Source organism: Tetrao urogallus (genome assembly GCF_951394365.1).
Source record: "Tetrao urogallus genome assembly, chromosome: 17".
NCBI classification, from domain to species: Eukaryota; Metazoa; Chordata; class Aves; order Galliformes; family Phasianidae; genus Tetrao; species Tetrao urogallus.
In genome coordinates this window covers 4,967,706-4,974,104 of record NC_136830.1, presented here as the reverse complement: position 1 = coordinate 4,974,104, position 6,399 = coordinate 4,967,706, and positions in this window count along the sequence as shown.

The window sequence follows — 6,399 nt, the reverse complement described above, 5'->3', positions numbered from 1 at the left end:
CTCTAAAAAATTAAGATCACAAATACAAGTTACATTTAATTTTGATTTATTTTATTTATTTTAAATTACTTTTCCTGGATTCTATGAGTGCAGTGACCTGCATACACAGTTTCAATTTCTGTATTTGCTCACTTGCATATTTCTTGAAATCTTTTCATTGTGTCAATCAAATTCAGATGTAGGAAAAACGAATTGTTTGCTACACAAAATGCTGTCACACCCATAAACTTACAGAAAAAAGAGAGCCTTCCTAGGCTTTATCGTACTTGATTTTCAAGCATCACAAGAAATATCAAGCAGCAGAAGTGGCAAAGACTATTATGCTAATACACGTCTGTCAGTGAAGCATACTGCACAAGGGAAGCACAATTAAAATTCATTTAGTTTATCTTGTAACAACAACTTAGCAATAAAAAGCTTGTAAGGAAAGCATTTGTTTCTCGCGTGCCATTTCATTAGGTAGCAATTCATTCATGGGAGAAATTCTGTTTTGGAAAGATCAAATGTTCCAACATTATTATAGCTTGTCAACTACACATTAAATAGGACACCAGCATCAGGTCACGAGCTCCTTTACGCGTAGGACAAGCAAAATTAATTTCAAAAGCCTACTCTAGGTAGTATAAAAACCTTACATAAAAAGCCAAATATAGTTTTAAGACAGATGTATTTTTGCTCTTCTAAATGCTCTCCCTAGGGCATTCTGCCCTAGTAGTAAGAGAACCATATATTCTGAAGTACAACTCAAGCTGAAATTCATTTCACTTGCTTTCCACGCCCTCACTACCACCATTGGTAACAAAGCTGATCATATATTCCACAGCAGGTAAGAGCACAACAACATTTGTCATTTTAGACACACATTCACAGACTGAAACAGCACTCAGTTGCATACATGCCCTTCTCTCTGCATGCAGCTCAGCCCCATCCATCTGGCTGCTCACACGTTACCTTGCACGTTTGGCAGAACAGGTAATTCTTGCAGTAAATAAAACCTCAGGCAATTGATTCTCATTCTCCCTAGTTTTAGTAACAGCAGGGAAAGACCCCCTTCTGGTGGAGGAGTACTCATGTGGCAGCAGCACAACTGAAGAGTGGAGGTGAGGTTTGGGGAGAAGGAAAGATGCATTTCCACACAACAAAGCCTGCACTGCCCAGAGAAATACCAAAGCAACAAACGACGACTGGCAGAACTGCCACTGCCCTAGCACCATCCCAAAGGCCACTCCGTAGCTCTGAACTAGACTTTGCTGGGTTTTTTTTCCTTTAAGGCACTTGAGGTGATCATCTAGATCAGCAGAATTGCCTAGTTTGAAGTTTACTGGTCCAGAAGATAAGACATCTAACAGAAAATTTCCACGTCAGCTCCTTCAGAGGACATCCCCTCCCACCAGCCCATTTCCTACAGCCTCCAGTGGCTCAGTAAGAGTGAGCAAACCCAGCTGCTAACTTCACCTTTCAGAAGGATTAAGCCCCATCTCAAGAAAGGGGCTTATATTTATACATATACACACACACTTAAATGGGGACAATAAATTCTTCATTTTCAGACTCAAACACTGACAGCAGCCATCTCATCTAGTTTAGAAGCTTACACCAGTTACTCCCTCAAACTGAAGATTCTGATACACTTTGCAAGCACAACATCACAGTATTAATTTGGGAGAGAGCTGACACTTCTGCATGGCACCAACATCTTTGCTCAACGCTGTCAGAAAAAACAACTAAACATACAAATGAAAAAACACTGCCAGCTGCATCATTATTGAGTCTGCATGTAGCTCTGCTCAAGCTATCTCTGGAAGGAGGCACGGCTGGGACTTGGCTGAGGGATAAATACCTCCCTCCCTACAGAACTCAGACGTGGGAAATCACAAGCTAGGGGCTGTTTACTTAAAGAAAAAAGACAAAGGAACACTTGCAACAACTTCTAGTCTGCTCTTGCAACACAAGGAAAGGGCTTGCTGTGAGTCCCAATTTCAGAGCAAAACCAGCACAAGAAAAAAGCCATAAATTCATCTTCCCCAACTGCCCTAAAATGGTGCCACAACCTATCGAGTCCATTTGAAGTTAAGCTGAACATTACCTCAATCACATTTCATGTTTAAATCTTAAAACAACGCTACAGTACTGCAAACAAATTAGTTCCAAAACATCACTCACTGAAGCAAGCAATCCAAGCACCACTTCTAAACTTATGCTAAATGAGCAGCAATAAAAGCTGGGACAGTAACTCCTGGAATTCCAAAGTATATCTGACTAGTTTAGAGACACCACTTCTCTATCACAGCCATCTTCACATGAAAAACCCCCAGCTACATTTCCACCATCCTAACCTCTCTTTTAACAGCCTTAAACATTGGCCTTTGCTGGATTGTTAGCAACCATTGGGAGAAACAGCAGCAATTGTTCGCTCATCTGTCAGACAGCCCAGACAATGAAAGTTGGACAAACTCGTCTCATTTATTTTGTTTCTGTATGCCACGAACAAAGTGACATTGTTTCAAACTAGAACAAAAGGAATTTGGAACTTGTAGAATTTTTACATTAAAAGCACTGAATTCTTGGCACCCATTTTAGATTTGGTGAAAGTTGTGCGTGCCACCACACCGCCATGCCTTTCCCTACTGCCTTCCATAGACCTTCAGGTCAGCAAAGACACGATGAAGTTACAGGAGCAGCAGTATCTCCATAGCTTATTTTCTGTGACATGCACTAATGGAGCCTGAACCGTTATCAAGCTGAAACAGCCCGGTAATCTTGCAAGGTAGGAGGCTTCTTAGTTAACATAAGTGAAAACAACTTTATCAAGCTCTGCAGCTCAGCTTTGGCAATACTATATAAAGGACCTGTTTGCCACATTTCAAAAAACCCCAGAAGAAAATATTTATAAAAGAAAGTTGTGAATATTACAAGCTGTTCCCTGAACGTTTCACCAGTCCAAGAACTGCTCTGAGCAAGCAGGAGCTCACAGGCAAGGCTGGCTACGTTTCCTCAGGCTGCCTGGTGTCACAAAGCAAGAATCAACCTGTTTGATAAGCCAAAAAACACACCTTTGTCACGTTTGGACAGCAGTTGTATCCTAGCTTTTTTCTTCGCATTAAAAGAAAAATACTGCTGCCTTTTCAAGGAGGACTATCAGAATAAACCTGATGTTTTGTAAGGCCCAACACAGCTCAAGCACACTGCCTGAAACCCTGATAAAATGACAGTTTCATTACCACTGTGTATTATGTAAATAACTCCTGATTTAAAGAAACAAAACCAGAATGCCACGCTTAATATTATGACACGTATCCATGCCAACCTGGCTCTCCCCCTCCCTCCATTTTAGCTTTAGGAGAAAGAAGGAAAACAAAAGACATTCAGCAGCTCATGTCAAACAACCTGTTCTCCACTTCCTCCAAGAAAAAAACATATCAGAATCTCAAGCTATGAAAATGCTTTCAAGTCCTCAGTCTGCCATTCGTACTTCACAACACTGTGCAGCTGAAGAACTCAGCTATAAATCTTAAGGAACTACAGTGCCACAGCTTGCACAAATGGAACTTCACCATCACCATAGCATGGCCATAGCCAAACCCTTCAGACAAGCACTTGACTGGGACACAGACATTGTTAAATCAACTCGTTCTCTTTTTATTAGCTTTCTGAGGAACAGAGGTCTGAAAATACTCTGGAAGCCATTTGAGATACCACGCAAATGCTGATGCAGTACTAAAAACAACAGAGAAGTCCCCTGGCTCTCTGGACTGCACACTACTTGCACAACTTCAGAGTTTAAGGATGCTAGCTTCCAACCCCACAGAACAGTTTTCTGAATACCCAGATAGATTCTGCTCATTTCACAGCTTTTGGCCCCAGAGCTGAATACTGACAAGAGAAATTTAAGAAGTAAAAGCCCAGAAGAGAAAATAACAGAATTGGAACACTAGAACCCTTTCTCATTTCTCACATGGAATCAGTTGCAGGCATAGCCCAAGGCCCAGCCTTCAAGCAGCCAGTTCTGACTCCCAAGAACCGGCTCAGCAGAAAGACAAACCCCCCACATTTTGTTTCTAAGCTTGCATCAATGTATTACATTATAATATTGCATTAATGTAAGGTGCCAGTAAGGAACAAACAGAAAAATGAGCTGAATATGATCCTGTTTGCAAAATTTCTACCATAGTAAATTCTTTGCTTTACACAATGAGCTCAAGGCTTACAATTGAGGAAAACAAAAACAAGATTGTAAAACATTCACATATTTTTATCTGTCATTTTAATCCAGACAACTCAGGTATTTCAAAGTTTATCACTAAGTTAAGAATTAACTAGAGGGTTTTTTTTTTCCTTAAAAAGGTAGCACAGGCAGTTGAAATGATGTGCTAGATTGTGTCAACTGCTCTTTAAGCCTTTCAATTACCACGCTAAGTTTCAGCAGCTATCAAACACCAAGAGCAAGGCTACCAATATATAAACTGCAAGAGCTCTAATTCACACCCTGAAAGCACAGAACGACATCAACTGAAACTAAGAACGAAACAGCAGAGAAATAAAAGAGAAACCAACGCGGCCCCTCTCCCCACTTTCAGACCATCGGGGCGTTCTGACGCGGCGCACGGCTCACCCCGCCGAGCTCCGTGTGCGGCGGCTCGCGGCGCTGCGGCTGCCCCAGGGCGGGGGCCGCTCCGCGCGGCGGGGCTCAAGCCGCAGCCGCTCCCAACGGCCGCCCCGGTGCTCCGCCGTGCCCGAGCCGCCGCAGCCGGAGGGTCGCAGCCCGCAGCCTCGCCAACACGTGTTCCGGACATAAACTTCCGGGTTGGGATCAGAATTGGCTGCGTAATCGTGTCCCGTGCGCTACTTTTGTTTTCGGCCCTTCCTCGCTTTTCGGATCCCCTTCGCGGCGTCAGGACCGCGGGGAAAGGCGAAGAGTCTCTAGGCACGGCAGCGCCTAACGGCGCCGAACCCATTCGGCCCCTTCCCCCGCCCGCCCCCGGCTCCGCTCCGACGGCGTTCCGCCCTGCAGCCCCGAAACGGGCGCACAAAGGCGGACGGCCGAGCCCGGCCCGGAGCGGCAGTTGCGAGCATGGAAGCCGCCCCCGCGCCACCCGATCCCCGCAGCCCCGGCCGCCCTCCCGCCCCCGAAGTTCGCGCGGCACCCGAGGGGCGGCGGCCTCCCCCGCGCCTGGCCCCGGCCCGGCGAGGACCCCAAGGCGAGGGCGGCGGCGCGGGCCCGCCTGGCACCGGGAGGCCAAGAGGCGCCGCGGGAACGGCGCTCCGCCTCGGCGCGGCCCCCGCCGCCTAGGAGCGCCCCACGGGCCGCGTCGCGCCGAGAGGAGCGGACCCCTGGGGGCACCGCGGCCGCCCCCGCCGCATCTCGAAGCGAAGCCGAGGAACCAACAAACAGACGGAACGGCGGAGGCAGACTTACTCTCTCTCGTCCCCGGTCCTCCCGCGACCGGTCCCGAAAGTCTCCGCCGCCGGCCCCGCCGCTCGCCGCTTTCTAACTCCCGGCCGCCATCTTGGCCCTCCCTCCCCTCTCGCAGGGGAGGGGGAAGGGAGGGGGCTGGGGCCGCCCGCCGCGACGCACCACGTGACGGCGCCGCGCGCCGCTCCCACGTGACGCCTAGCCCGCCGCTGGCGCGCGCTCCGTACCACGTGATCCGCGACCCCCCTACGTTCCGGGATCTAGCCGGTCACGTGGTCGCCGCCGCTCTCTCGCGCGCCCATCCCCCACCCTCTCCGCCGCTGCCGGGTCTTGGCGCGTTCGCCCTGAGCTCTGCCATCACGTGACGTGCCGCTCCTCTTCTCGTCCCGCCTCTGAGGTGGCTCGTTCCGGAAAAAAAAAAAAAGTAAAAATAAAAATAAAACCAGCGAGCTTTTCTGGCATCCTCAAAAAGCGACGTCTGAGCGAGCGGTCACGGCCCCAGGGCGGCGGCGGCAGTTGAGAAGGACGATTCGGGCCCGGTTCCCGCTGGGTGGGGGAGGGGAAGGCGGAGGCGAACGGCTGCACGCAGTCACGTGATCGTGCCTTCTTCAAGATGGCGGCTGCCGCGAGAACGCAGCTCTCTCGCGAGAGCCGGCTCCTTGCGAGGCATGATGGAAAAAAATAGGAAGGGGCGTGAGCGGGAGCTGACGTGAGGGCGCGTAGTGCACAAACGCAGGCCGCGGCCGCGCTGGTGGAGCGCGCGATGCTCGCACGCACGCGCACTGTGAGGCGGCGGGCGGTGTCCCGCGGCGGGGCGCGTATCGCGTCTCTGGGCTGGTAGTTCCCTCGCTCGCTCGTGTCCCGCCGCCGCTGACGTTTCTGGGCGCGTTGCTGTGAGAGCCGGCTCTCGTGCCCAGCCCTAAGATGGAAGCTCCGAGCGTTTCGGTGTGGTGGTAGTGCCTCCGGCCCCGCTGTGCCCTCACAGC